Raw genomic sequence first — 14,534 nt, 5'->3', positions numbered from 1 at the left:
TTGCTGACTCAGCAGTAACGACAGGTTACCTTCCGCAACCCCGTGAGGCGTGCGTGGGTTGGAGCATTCAAACCGTAATAAACAAACTGGAGCGTGGTGGTAGCGTGACATTGTCATCACACACGCGAAAAACAGGCCTGTCGGGCTCGCTGCTGTCGGCTATGGCACACTGAGGTGAGAACGTCACGACAAGTTCGCGGAGGTTTATTATCGCACCGTGTTCCCGAAGAAAATCAAACCCGAGGATGAGGTTCTTCGAGCAATGAGCCAACACAGCGAAGCAGGCAGTGAAGGTTACACCACGAATCTCCATTCTAGCGGTGCAGACGCCAACCGGTGTCACCAGATGGCCTCCAGCTGTCCGGATGTGCGTTCCAGGCCAAGGTGTCAGTACTTTCCTCAGTTCAAGCGCCAGGCCACGACTCATGACGGAGAAATCGGCGCCGGTATCTACGAGAGCAGTCACACGGCGGCCATCAACGATGATCGGGATTTCAGCCGAAGCTTGGTCACCTTCAGAAAAACGCTGTGTGGGGGAGGTCGGACTAGGGGATCGTTCTCGCGGTCGAGTTGGGGCGTCAAGCGAAGGCGTCGGTGAGCGGAGGATGTTCGTCATTATGTCCGGTGACGGCGATCCTACCTCCGAGGGTCGCCGTCCTCAGTTTTCCCGGCGCGGGCTGGAGGACTGCCGGACGTAGGACTGGCGGGCTGGTGAAGAAAACCGTCGAGGCGACGGTGACCTGGACTTACGTTGGGCAGTGGGTGCAGGTGGGATGTTGGCCGCTAGGTACTGATCGATCTCGCGAGGTCGTTCACCATAGCGTGGCAGGGGTGCGTCTGGCGAAAGGCCGCGAAGGCCAATCCGGCGGTACGGGCAGTGACGACGAATGTGGCCTGCTTCGCCGCAGTGGAAGCACAGGGGCCTGTTGTTCGGCGTGCGCCACATGCTTGCCTTCGTGACGGGTGGGCGGTCGTCTGGCAGCGCTGTCGTATACGGGAATCGGTGGGACGGCGCGGTAGAGGCAGGAGAGTAGAACGCCGGCGGTGGTGGCGCAGGACTTCGCAATGCCTCGCTGTATGTCATCACATAGGGCGCTGACGGTTGGGGAGGTGGAATGGGCTGCAGCGTGCGGCGTATCTCGTCACGGACAGCATCCGAGATGGCGGTGACGCTAGGAGGCTGCTCCACAGAGCGAAGCTTCTGCAGCTCTTCGCGAACGATGCTCCTGATGAGCTCTCGGAGGGAGGTGTTCTTATCCCCGGGCCTCGGCATGTGGCACTCCACAGCAGTGATGTTTGATGGACGGCCGTAGTGCGCAAACGGCTGTTGCAGGGCGCGCTCCATGCCTGCCGCTTCCTTTGCAAAATCGGCAACTGTAGCCGGGGGATCGCGCACGAGTCCAGCGAACAATTGCTCTTTCACTCCCCGCATCAAATGGCGCACCTTCTTGGCTTCCGACATCGAAGGATCAGCGCAGTTGAAAAGCCGGGTCATGTCCTCCACGAACATCGCCACGCTCTCGTTTGGCTGCTGCGCTCTCGATTGCAGGGCCAATTCAGCACGCTCCCTCCGTTCGTTGCCGCTGAACGTATCCAGCAACTGCCGCCGGAAGTCTTGCCAGGTGTGGATGGCGGACTCGTGGTTTTCGAACCATGTCTTGGCGGCGTCCTGGAGGGCAAAGTAGACGTTCCGAAGCTTGCGGTCCTCGTCCCACAGATTAAATTAAGCGACCCTGTCATACCCGTCCAACCAGTCCTCCACATCCTCAAACTTGTCACCATGGAACGACGCGGGCGTACGAGGCGTATGAAGAAGCAGCGGTGGCGAACTCACAAATTGCTGGAAGGTCTGGCTGGCCACCGTAGAGGTCATCGTGCGGGATGGCGCGGTGAGGGTATTGTACTCGGGGGCTAAGCCTTTCAAGCGGCGGCTTGACTTGTGGACACGTGTCGTGTCAAGGGGGTGTGACGGAGCGCTGGTGGTTCCTGGGATCTCTTCGTACATGGATCGTACCCAGCACTTCCACCAAAATGTCACGGACGCCGGTAGAACGTTCTATCCCTAGCAGAACAGTACCTGGCGAGCACACTGGGCAGAGCGCAGCCGGCCGACCCTAGCACCGAGCAGAAGAGAACGAAGTCCGGCGCGCGACAAATGTCGAAGACAGACCACACGGGGGCGCCGGTACAGTGGTGTCCAAACTAAGTGCGGCAATATTCTCTCTTTAACGCTGGGTACGGTGGCAGTTAGAAGAAAAGATAGGCCAGACCAGAATTTGAAGGCATTCAGGAAGAAGTGTAGCCAGGATTCGTTAGACGCTGTCTAGGAATAGAGCCGCATGCTAGGACAAGTGAGAGACACCAAATTCAGTCTTGGAAAGGATAACAGACATACACAGACTGCACCTATGGAAGGCCCATAGAAGCCGAACAAAGAGAGGGAAAATGCACAAGTAAACAGGTAACTTAGGCTTTTTTCAGCCTGAAAAACACGCCTTAACCCTGGCCAGGGACTCGGACCAGCTATCCAACTCACTGCAGGAAACACAATGGCCGAAACCTGGAGCCTTAGGCACATCATTGCTCCATTTCCGACACAAGACCTTGCAACATATCATCCGCGCCTTCCAGGCTGACGATGCAGCCCTCCGGCAAAGTATTACCGACTGGTACGTTGGAGCGAGCAGCTATCAAAGCAGGATTCCAAGGCCCGGAAAACACTAAACTAGATAGATGCACCTACCACTCAAGCGGAGGCCTACGCCACCGTCAGCATGGCAGCAAAAAAGCACAACACCATGAGGGGGGGGGCACTGGTAATACTGCCACGTATCATTGCAGTGTGTGTTCGTTCACGCTCAAGGCAGCAGGAAAGGGTCGTTATCACTTTTGTTCGTGGCGCGAGAAGCGACCAGACTAATCTAGATTGTTCGCAGCCATGAAAGGCTGCATCTAGGTTTTTCCAGATTACCGTAGATGATCTTGACCTGTTATCTGGAAGTTTCTTTGCCGGCTTTAAATTGAGCGATGCCGCGAGCGGCGGACATTCGTAGTTCGACGATTGACGAGCACGCCTGTTGCTTACGCCGCCGCCGAGTGATTCAGTTCTTTTGAGGGCGCAAGTCAGCCCAAATAAAGAGCTTCGTTTACAAGTCTTTCTGGTGTCTTCCTGACCGCTGGACTGCCGTCACTACAACGTGACATCTGGTGGAGGTGCGGGGTAGCCTTTCATGTTCCGGACACCCCCAAAAAGTCGTGACGCCAGCCCTCTGAGTCATCTACCGCAGGACCTGAGTCCAGTCCACCGCGCAAGCCGACGCTGAGTTCGGGACCCTGCCGGACCCTACCCGGAAGCGAAAGCAAGTACCAACGTCCATCATGACCTTGCCCCAGACGACCACTCCAATCATTCTGCAGCAGCCCCGGGTGCCACCAACCTTCGACGCTTCGCCTGGCGCCGACCCCGAGGAATGGCTGGAGCAGTTCGACCGTGTGGCTGTCTTCAACAACTGGGACGATGCCATGAAATTTAGGTACGTCTTCTTCGCCCTGGAGGGACCAGCAAGAGTCTGGTTCGAGAATGAGGAAGCCAGCCTTGCCAACTGGGAAACCTTCAAGGAACAGCTTCTGAAGACCTTCACAAACGTCGTGCGAAAGGAGAGAGCCCAGCAGCTGCTACAGTCTCGCATACAACACCCAAATGAGACCGTTGCAGTGTATACTGAGGAGATGAAGCGTCTCTTCCGGCGTGCCGACATGAACATGAAGGAAGAAGAGAAGGTGAAGTTGCTTATGCGAGGAGTTAAAGAGCAACTCTTTGCCGGCCTCGTCCGCAACCCACCGAAAACCGTCGCGGAATTCGTAGAAGAGGCATCCACAATGGAAAAAACCCTTGAAGCCCGAGCCCGCCAATATGACCGCCAGCAGCGCGTCTTCTCAGCAAACTGCCTGGACACCGTTAACAACGATAACTTGCGGGAGGTTATCCGTCAAGTTGTGCGAGAAGAGCTCCAACGATTGCTGCCAACGGGAACGCAGCCGCAAATTTCATCGCTCACTGACGTCATCCGGGACGAGGTTCAACAGGCCTTGGGTGTGACGCCGACACCCACGCAGCCACTGCAGCCCCCAGCCATGACTTACGCCGCAGCTGTGCGCCGCCCTGCCCCTCGATGCCAGGACCCAAGCCCCTATCGCCCTCAGCCAGCTGCGTTGGACCGCCGCCCACTCGCCCCAACCCGCCCGTCCTACGAGCGACGCGCGCAGCCGAGAAAATGCGACGAGTGGAGAACTCCCGACCAGCGCCGCCCACTATGCTTCCACTGTGGCGAAGCCGGTCACGTCCTCCGGCACTGCCCATACAGACGACTGGGCATCCGAGGGTTCTCTTACGACGCTCCACGACCCCGACCCGGGCAGCGACCAGCCGAAATCGAGGAGTTTTTGCGCCGGGAAGAATGCTCACCGCCCAGCCGCCTATCACGTTCCCCGTCGCCTTCGTCTCCGCGCTTTGTATCTCCTAGCCGAGGCTACGCAGTGCGTGGACGCTCCCCCAGCCCCCGAAGGTTAAACTGAATAAAGCAGCCTCTGGAGGTGAGGTTGCTTCCGAGCGCAAGCACAAAGATCCTCCATCGACGAAAACCCAAGTCCATGCCTCAACTACGACGACAACAACGACGACAACACCGACGACAGCACCGACAACGACGACGACGACGACGCGGCCAGACTTGAAACTTTTACCGCTGCCCAGTGCAGTAACGTCGGAGTACGCCCACCGCAGCCTTACTACTCGACGAAGCCGAGATCGGACACCGAAGACAACGTACAATACGAGAACGCGAACAAGTGACCTTGAAGTTACGGTCGACGGTCACGCGGTTACTGCCTTGGTCGACACTGGAGCTGACTACTCTGTCATGAGTGGCCCACTCGCTGTCCGACTCAGGAAGGTAACAACAACTTGGGATGGCCCGCTGATCCGCACCGCAGGTGGCAACCTGATTACGCCGTCAGGACGCTGCACCGCGAGAGTTAGTGTAAACGGGAGAACCTATGCGACAACCTTCCTGATCCTACAGCAATGCTCGCGAGACGTGATTTTGGGAATGGACTTCCTGAATGAACATCGAGCGATCATCGACCTTCGATCTAAGTCGATCAAGCTTTCCACGGACACAGCCATATCTGCAGCGACGACAGCGACTCATCCCGTTGCCTTGAACGTCCTCGACGAAGCATTGAGCGCGCCGCCCCGATCAAGTGTCGTCGCCTGCATAGGTACTGGAGACATCGAAACTGCCGAAGGCGTCATCGAGGGGAACACCCAGCTACTCCTGGATCGAGGACTGGCCGTCGCAAGGGGAGTCGCCCAAATCCGAAATGGCCAAGCCCAGGTCTTGCTAACCAACTTCACTGAAGAATACCGGCATCTAAACAAAGGTACGACGATCGCTTTCCTCGACGAGCTGGCAGACATCAGAGACATATTTGCCCTACCCGACCAACCCGTAGAACCATCTGACCAACGCCATCAACCAACGTTTGATATCAACCCAGCATTACCACGGAGCAGACAAGACCAAATACGCAGTCTTCTTCAAGAGTACAGCGATTGCTTCTCATCAGCATCGAATGTGCGACGAACGAGGCTTGCCAAGCACCGAATTGTCACAGACGAACACGCCCGACCACTGCGACAGAGCCCCTACCGCGTATCGCCGCTAGAACGCCAAGCTATCCGTAAGCAAGTTGAGGAAATGCTTCGTGACGACGTTATCCAGCCATCAAGGAGCCCCTGGGCAGCACCAGTCGTCCTAGTGAAAAAGAAAGACGGCACCCTTCGCTTTTGCGTCGATTACCGCCGCTTGAACAGCATTACGAAGAAGGATGTCTACCCCCTCCCCCGCATCGACGATACATTGGACCGGCTGTGCAACGCTAAGTACTTCTCATCGATGGACCTGAAGAGCGGCTACTGGCAAATTGAAGTCGACGAAAGAGATCGCGAAAAGACTGCGTTCATCACGCCAGACGGACTCTTCGAGTTCAAGGTGATGCCATTCGGCCTCTGCTCTGCCCCAGCGACGTTCCAGCGAGTAATGGATACGGTGCTCGCAGGCTTGAAGTGGCAGATTTGCCTAGTCTACTTAGATGACGTTGTTGTCTTCTCCTCAAGCTTTGAAGACCACCTCAGAAGGCTTCGGATAGTGCTGGAAACGATCAAGTCTTCAGGCCTGACACTGAAACCAGAGAAGTGCCACTTCGCCTACGAGGAGCTGCTGTTCCTTGGTCACGTCGTAAGCAAGGATGGAGTTCGCCCCGACCCCCAGAAGACGGCCGCGATCGCAGAGTTTCCACAGCCTAATGACAAGCAGGCTATACGCAGATTCCTTGGATTGTGCGCTTATTACCGACGATTCGTCAAGAACTTTTCGCGCATCGCTGAACCTTTGACTCAACTTACCAAGGCTGACGTGCGTTTTAAATGGGAAAGGCCACAGGAGGAAGCTTTCAACGAGCTGAAGCGCCGCTTACAGTCCCCTCCTGTGCTCGGGCACTTTGATGAAAACGCCGAAACCGAAGTTCATACCGATGCAAGCGGGGTGGGCTTAGGAGCGGTCCTCGTTCAGAAAAATGGCAGACAGGAGAAAGTTATCGCGTACGCTAGCTGTTCACTGTCGAGAGCCGAAGCCAACTATTCGACGACAGAGAAAGAATGTCTCGCCATTATTTGGGTCACGTCCAAATTTCGCCCCTACCTATACGGACGACCATTCAAGGTTTTGAGCGATCACCATGCTCTGTGCTGGCTGGCCAATTTGAAAGATCCCTCCGGCCGCCTTGCTCGTTGGAGCCTGCGTCTTCAAGAATTCGACATAACTGTAGTCTACAAATCTGGCCGCAAGCATTCCGATGCAGACTGCTTGTCACGAGCTCCTGTCGACGCAGCACCCGAAGAGGAGGACGACGACGCTTTCCTAGGACCGGTAAGCGCCAGCAGTTTCGCGCAGCAGCAGCACTCGGATCCTGACTTGCAAAGCCTAGTTGATTATCTGAAAGGCAAGACCGCATCGCCTCCTCGAGGGTTCAAGCGGCAACTGTCGTCCTTCGTCCTTCACAATAATGTCCTCCTGAAGAACTTCGCGCCGAACAGGGCAGTTCATCTTCTTGTCGTGCCCAAAAATCTCATGCAAGAAATTATGCAGGCATGTCATGATGAGCCGACTGCAGGACATCTCGGGATTGCTCGCACGTTGCACCGCATCCAGGAGAAGTACTATTGGCCACGGCTAGCTACCGACGTTTCCCATTACGTGAAAACGTGCCGTGAGTGTCAGCGGCGCAAAACGCCTCCGACTAGACCAGCCGGACTCCTGAACCCCATACCACCGCCAACCAAGCCCTTTCAGCAAATAGGGACGGACCTCCTCGGCCCCTTTCCGACCTCTTCATCAGGAAACAAGTGGATCATCGTGGCCACCGACTACATGACCCGCTACGCCGAAGCAAAAGCGTTGCCTAGTGGTACCGCAACAGAAGTCGCAAAATTTTTTGTCGAACAAATTCTGCTGCGACACGGCGCCCCGGAAGTGCTCATCACAGACAGAGGAACGGCGTTTACAGCGGAGCTGACGCAAGCCATTTTAAACTACAGCCAGACAAGCCATCGGAGGACCACTGCCTATCATCCACAAACCAACGGACTCACAGAGCGTCTGAACAAGACCATCGCAGACATGCTCTCCATGTACATCGACGCCGAACAGAAGACGTGGGACTCCATTCTGCCCTACGTGATCTTCGCGTACAATACTGCCGTCCAGGAGACAACCAGGTTTACCCCATTCCAGCTGGTATACGGCAGGAAGCCCACGACAACACTCGACGCATTGCTCCCGCACGTTTCTGACGAAGACAACCTCGACGTCGCCGCCTACCTTCATCGCGCCGAGGAAGCCCGAAGACTTGCGCGGCTTCGCATTCAAGACCAGCAGCACACCGACGCCCGACGCTACAATCTGCGCCGACGAGACACGCATTACAAGCCAGGTGATCGTGTTTGGATATGGACGCCAGTTCGCCGCCGTGGATTGAGTGAAAAGTTTCTGCGACGCTACTTTGGCCCGTACAAGGTTCTCCGTCGCATCGGTGACCTCGACTACGAAGTCATCCCCGACGGCACGACAGCATCTCAGCGACGCCGCACACGCCCGGAAGTCGTACATGTCGTACGCCTGAAGCCATATTATGAACGCTAAAGGACTGGAAGTTTTCATTGTCCGTGTTTATTTTCATTTTAAAGCATCGAGACGATGCTTCTTTGGAAGGGAGGTAATGCCACATATCATTGCAGTGTGTGTTCGTTCACGCTCAAGGCAGCAGGAAAGGGTCGTTATCACTTTTGTTCGTGGCGCGAGAAGCGACCAGACTAATCTCGATTGTTCGCAGCCATGAAAGGCTGCATCTAGGTTTTTCCAGATTACCGTAGATGATCTTGACCTGTTATCTGGAAGTTTCTTTGCCGGCTTTAAATTGAGCGATGCCGCGAGCGGCGGACATTCGTAGTTCGACGATTGACGAGCACGCTTGTTGTTTACGCCGCCGCCGAGTGATTCCGTTCTTTTGAGGGCGCAAGTCAGCCCAAATATAGAGCTTCGTTTACAAGTCTTTCTGGTGTCTTCCTGACCGCTGGACTGCCGTCACTACAACGTGACAATACAATAATCTAAAACCTGGGACCTAAGCAGACTGACGACATAATCAGCCTAAAGGATCTTTGAGAAGCAGAGATGGTACCCCAGGAGCGGAGGCATGCGGACATCTTAATGAAGAAGCCTGGCCTAAATAGCCTCAGACCCATCTCCCATACATCATGACAAGGGAAGCTCTATGAAACGGTCGTACCAATGAGACTCCAGAACTACCTGGAGAACAATGATCTTCTGCTCGAAGCCATACTTGGCTTCCGGCTACACCTGTCGACGCATGACATCCTCCTACTAGTTCAAGAGGAAGTCTTAACTAATGTACCCAAGCTCGACGTGGATATCGTCCGAGCTATAGACCTCAAAGGAGCCTTTGACAACATCAACGATGACGCAGTCCTGGCGTGACTAAGCCGTCTGTACAGCAGAAAGAATTATCCAAGATTACGTTACGGCCTTCCTAAGGGGCATATCAGTAACCATTGGAGTAGGAGAACTGAGGTCGGAGAAGCTAGGAATGCCCAATAAAGCACCTCGCAAGGCTCGGTAATTTCCTCTCTCCTGTTCAGCATAGCCGTACCAAGGCTGCCTCGAAGACTCGACCGCACCGAAGGAATCAGCCATGTGATGTACGCCGACTATAGCACGGTGTGGCCAAGCGACGGATCCATCTTGGAAAAAGGCAAGCAGCTCCAATATGTGCCCTGCATTAGCCAGTAGACCAGGGATTGCGGTCTCTCTTGCTCACCAGAAAAGTATGATTTTATACATATTCACTCACATGATACGGAAACAACCTCTGACTTAACATTCATCTTGGCGGATAGGAAATTTCTCAAGGAGCAAAGCTAAAGATCGTGGAAATGTGACTACAATCGATCCACAGAGTGGACCACACGCTCAGATTCCTCTCCAACTGTACGACTCAAGTTACTCGGATGATCACCCGGGTAGCCAACAGAAGACGAGGTTTCAAAAAGGAGGACCCGGTCAGACTGATACAAACTGTAGTCGTCAGTATAACTACGTACAGCTTACCGCACCAAATACTTACATCACAAGGAGTCAAAAAGGTAAAGGTTATGGAGTGGAACGCATATACGGCGGCCCGGGGTCTACCACTGGGAACATCTACGCGTAAATTAATATACCTTACGGTCGCCAACACATCCTTAGAGCATCAGGAAACACTCCTCATCGCTCAGAAAGAACACCTTCTACATACGACCATGGCCAGGGCCTTACTCAGACGAGCAGGCTGTCCTGACAGCCACAGGAAAAATTACCGAAGACACTTTCTAAAATGAGCTTGGTGAAAGCCTTGTGGTAAACCCACTGCATATACCTAGTTGTACATGGCGCCCCAGTGGAATGGCCACAGTGTTCGCTGTTCGATGACATGGCGAGTCGCTGCTGCTGTCTGCGCTCGAATTCATTCGCTTTGGTGTTCGGCGATATCGCCTGTCGCTGCTGCCGCTTTCGTTCTGCTTCCCTGCCTTTGGTATACCCGGCGATCTAATCAGTCGCTGTTAGAGTTTACGTTCTGCGTTCCCTGGTTTTTGCATCTGGTTACATGTTCAGTCGTCGCATGCGCATTCGCTCCGTGTTCTTCTGGCGTTTGGTGTTGGGGGAACCCGGCGTCCGCTGCCGCTTCCCCGAACCGCTTGGCGCGGAATCACTGGCACGCTTCGGAGCCGCGTGTCACACTCACTCGACTGCAACGAGACGTCTGGCGAAGGAGCAGCGCTGCAGCTGCCACCGCTGACGCGCGCGCGCTCGTTCTACCGCTACTGTCTGACGCCGCTGAGACGCCGCGGCCTGTAGAACCGCATGCGCAGATGATGCACCGTACGTTCGACGCGCCATCTGTCGTAGATTAGCGAAGCAGCGCATCCCCCACGAGAGAGGGAGGAGGAGGAATAAACATACTTAGGCAAACTTTGTCGTCGTTAAGCCACTGTCGCCCCAAGTGGCCTCCATGAAGGGGTGACCTGGAGGATCCAATCTGCGATGTTCGCTTGTATTTCTTTGTTTTCATCGCGTATAATCTTGGGAGGAACCGCTCTGGTCGGGCCGCCGGCGGCTGGCGCCATGGCTGGCGCACCCGCCGCGAAATGAAACATGCTCCAAGTTTCCGCCACTGCGGTTGGAGTGCGCCGAAGCCGCCGAGCGCATTGGCGGCCAAGCGCCTTTGGAGAGTAGAGGAGCACTTTGGTCAACGTGATGCCGCCGTGCATTGGCGGCCAAGCGCCTTTGGAGAGTAGAGGAGCACTTTGGTCAACGTGATGCCGCCGTGCCTGGCGCGCGCGCGCGTTACTTCGGGGTATAAACGCGCCTTAAAATACGGAGAACGTATCGGGCAGCAGATTGGCTCACACAGTTTTACCCATTCCTAAGCACATGCACCAACAACTGCGCCGAGACAGGAGGTAAACAAAGGCTCAGGCGTTACAAAAGTGCATCATCGTCATAGCTGCAGCGAGGTACCGAAGACACAGAGCTATAGTGGTACCGGCAATCGACTACGCTCACAAGGAGCTGGCCAGCGTCATTATAAGGGATTGTACCTATACGGCAGCACAGGAGACTGCGATCGCTCTTGTAGTAGCCGATGGCAACGGAAGAGGAAAATTCCTTGTAATCATCTCGGACCCTTAGACGGTCTGCCGGAGCTGGCTGTAAGGCAAAATTGGCAAGAAAAGTCTCCGCGTTGTAAGCTAAGGCGGCTCAAGAGAATAAAAACATTCTGTCATGTAGGAACTAGGACGCGCCGGCCTGCCCGGGAACCACGCAGCGGATGTCATTGCTCGAGGACATACTAAGCGAGTGGAAGCTCATGCGTTGGGACCCAGACGTACGGTCATGAGACCCTCCTTAGCGGACTAAGGAGGGTCTACCGCCCACCCCATAGCTAACTAACTAAAGAGCACACCGCAAGTTCAAGACAGCTCTAAACATGCACATATCCATGCTTATTTATCCTAAATATGATACACCTTACTGCATACAAGCCTGCATGCCCATAGCGCGGAGAGGCAGCCACACTATATCACATTACAAGAGGGTACCAGTACAACTCAGCAGTCCAAGTCACACACAATGTCACTCCGGAGCAGTGCCAGGCAGCGCTTTTCAGCTGGGAACCATATCAGCTTTTACTGCTCCTTAGGAGTCCTGGACTCGGCATTTCACCCATGAAGACTCTAGAAGCAGTGAACAAACTTTTTGTCTGTCTCATCAAATAATCAACGATTGCTTACGAATCAACGAAGGCGGTAGAATGGTTAGACAGAATACCAGCAAGCTCTCTGAGGAAACGAAAGATCGAATTAAGAAACGCCAAAGAATGAAAACTTCTAACCCCCATAGACAGAATAGAACTGGAAGAACTATCAAAGCTGATCAATAAGCCGAAGGCAACCGACATAAGGACGTATATAATGGAGACAATCGTTCACGCTCTAAAGAAAGGAGGTCACCTATAAGCGGTGAAGAAAAAAGTACGCATAGACAAAATTCAGCCGTATGGGCTAAGATAGAATGCGGGCAATGTCTTTAGCACTGTGGATGAGATAGTAAAGTAGGCGAAGTGTTCTACACACGTGCATACAGTGGCCAGCGTAAAGAGGACGTTAATGAGGGAGGTAGCAGTGCACAGCAAATGGAAATCGCTCCAGTAATGAAAGAGGTAGTAAAGAAAGCATAAAGAGGAAAATAAAGGGGCAAAGCAGCTGGTCAGGATGAAGTAATAGAAGATTTTGAAAGACGGTGGGGAGAGTGTTCTAGAAAAACTAGTCAAGCTGTATACGCAGTGCCTTAAGACCTTGAGCGTACCGGAAGCTTGGAAGAGCGCTATATCATTGTAATTCATAAGAAACGGCAAGTCAAGGATTCAAAAAATGTCCCCAACGTGCATGATATTTACTAAATGGCTACAATACTCTGGGGTATCTTCTGCGCTGATAAATGTGATAGACTTAATATACTTGGTATGCGAAGCATATCGAAATGCAACAAATAAGGAAACTGTACCTGTCAAGAAGAACGAGGCATAAAGTTTTGCCGTGTGCCTATTTTGGAGTCTTGATAGTAAACAATGCACTCATCCACGCTGTTTTGTGGCGCTGCAATGGATAACAGCGCGTGAGTGATCAGTGTCTCTCTTTCCGCAGTGTTCCAGAGGTGCAAAACAAAAATCATTCCTTTGACTTGGGTTTTCACACAGAACGTGACCGAGTTATTGGTAAGTTACTCCACATCAGTGTTGGAGGCACGCCGCCAATGCAGTGGTTCTGACTATTCCACCAGGGCGTGGAATGCATGGCTGCACTACTGGCGGACCTGTCCCGGATATACCATACTGAATGCGTCATGAACGGAAACTACAAGTAGGTGAACGGTGGATGAGCATCTTACGTAATTTCCTTTAGCTGTCCTAAACTTGCTTCCTTGCAGAATCTTGAAGGGGTGCAGCATGAGCGGACGCCGTCGACAACAGCGGAAGCATGAATAGGGCTTTCTTCTTATTACCGAATTGCACGCCTTAATATTTGATTTTCCAGTCGACGAAAACGCGAGTGGTTTGGGTGGCTATTAATTATGCATATCGCTTTGATAGCTTTATATTTTTCTTGTTTCGCCATTTGAGACTGCCAGAACCGATGCCACGCTTCTCTCTCCTTTTTCGTCACTAGCTCAATTAGGATGATCCTCTTCCAAAGGGCGATAAAAAAATCAAATTCAATGCATACATATGTGCTGGAATATACCAGTGGCATCCGTTCGGTAGTTACGAAGTATAAATGCTCTAATTTCTTGCACAAAATAACCAATCACTATCATCAGTTTGAGTACGCCCACCGCATGACAAAGGTCTCTTCACATGGCTCTTATTAACCCTGTCCTGTGCCAGCTACGGTTGCCTTGTCCCCGCAAACTTCTTAGTTCGCCCATCTAACTTTCTGACGACCCCTGCTACGCTTGCCTTCTTTTGGAATTCACTCCGTTACCCTTACAACAATCGGTTGTCTTGCCTTCGCAATACAGGCCCTCCCGAGACCCATTTCTTCTTTTAATTCGACTAGGATGTCATGAACCCGCTTTTGTTTCCTGTCCCAAAAACTCCAATAATCCCCATTTGGTTTCAGTCTGACAGCTTCTGACAGACTATTTTTCTTTAAGCCCTGATCGAGCACGCTCAATAGCTGTTAAATAATTTTTGATTCCTTCCCACAGTACTAACAAATTAGCGCGATAGCGTGAAAGGCCCCTTTCACTGGAAAATCTGGTGTCGGCGTTGTGATCGAAATATGAAGGGCATGGAAGTAGCAAGCGGTCCTCATAGGGCGACCTAGGAGGCTGGTGGGCCACATAGGTCACGTTACCCTGCGGCGTCATCACAACCTGCCCGCCGGGTAGCGAACACACTACCCACCATGGGAAGCGGCAGTTAAGTTGATGATTGGTGATTAATTGATGATTGAAGTTGATGATTGGTGATGATTGATGATTTTTAGCCTCGAGTCTGGCGTCTGATGACCTTAGCTGTTTAGTGTATGTGCCATAAAATCCAAGCTAGCACAACGCAGAGCGTTTGCAATTATGTACGCTCTCAGACAGACTACAACGCAGCACGTACGCAGGAGGCATGCAGAAATACGATAATTTTGTCGGTGTTTATGCATGCCCTGTGCAGTTTGGCACCCACCATGGGAAACGCCAGTTAAGTTGATGATTGGTGATTGATTGCTGATTGAAGTTGATGATTGGTGATGATTGATGATTTTTAGCCTCGCCTCTGGCATCTGATGACCTTAGCTGTTTAGT

The 14,534-nt window shown here is 53.0% G+C and overlaps 1 long non-coding RNA gene across 5 annotated transcripts in view; it reads left to right on the top strand.

The window, feature by feature from the left end:
* LOC149362685 (uncharacterized) overlaps positions 1-14,534 on the top strand; it is a 170,075-nt gene that overhangs the window by 138,720 nt on the left and 16,821 nt on the right. For 3 of the 5 annotated variants that reach the window (XR_016289037.1, XR_016289036.1, XR_016289035.1), the window contains 2 exons: positions 12,881-12,951; positions 13,017-13,096. This is a non-coding gene — a long non-coding RNA (uncharacterized LOC149362685). Of the gene's footprint in view, positions 1-12,880; positions 12,952-13,016; positions 13,101-14,534 lie in introns of all 5 variants that reach the window. The other 2 variants (XR_016289038.1, XR_016289034.1) reach the window with 1 other exon arrangement.

This window comes from Amblyomma mixtum, chromosome 2, assembly GCF_055824585.1.
Source record: "Amblyomma mixtum isolate Tamu chromosome 2, ASM5582458v1, whole genome shotgun sequence".
In the NCBI taxonomy this organism is placed as follows: Eukaryota; Metazoa; Arthropoda; class Arachnida; order Ixodida; family Ixodidae; genus Amblyomma; species Amblyomma mixtum.
The sequence above is the reverse complement of the archived record's forward strand: the minus strand, read 5'-3'. Positions and strand labels throughout refer to the sequence as shown.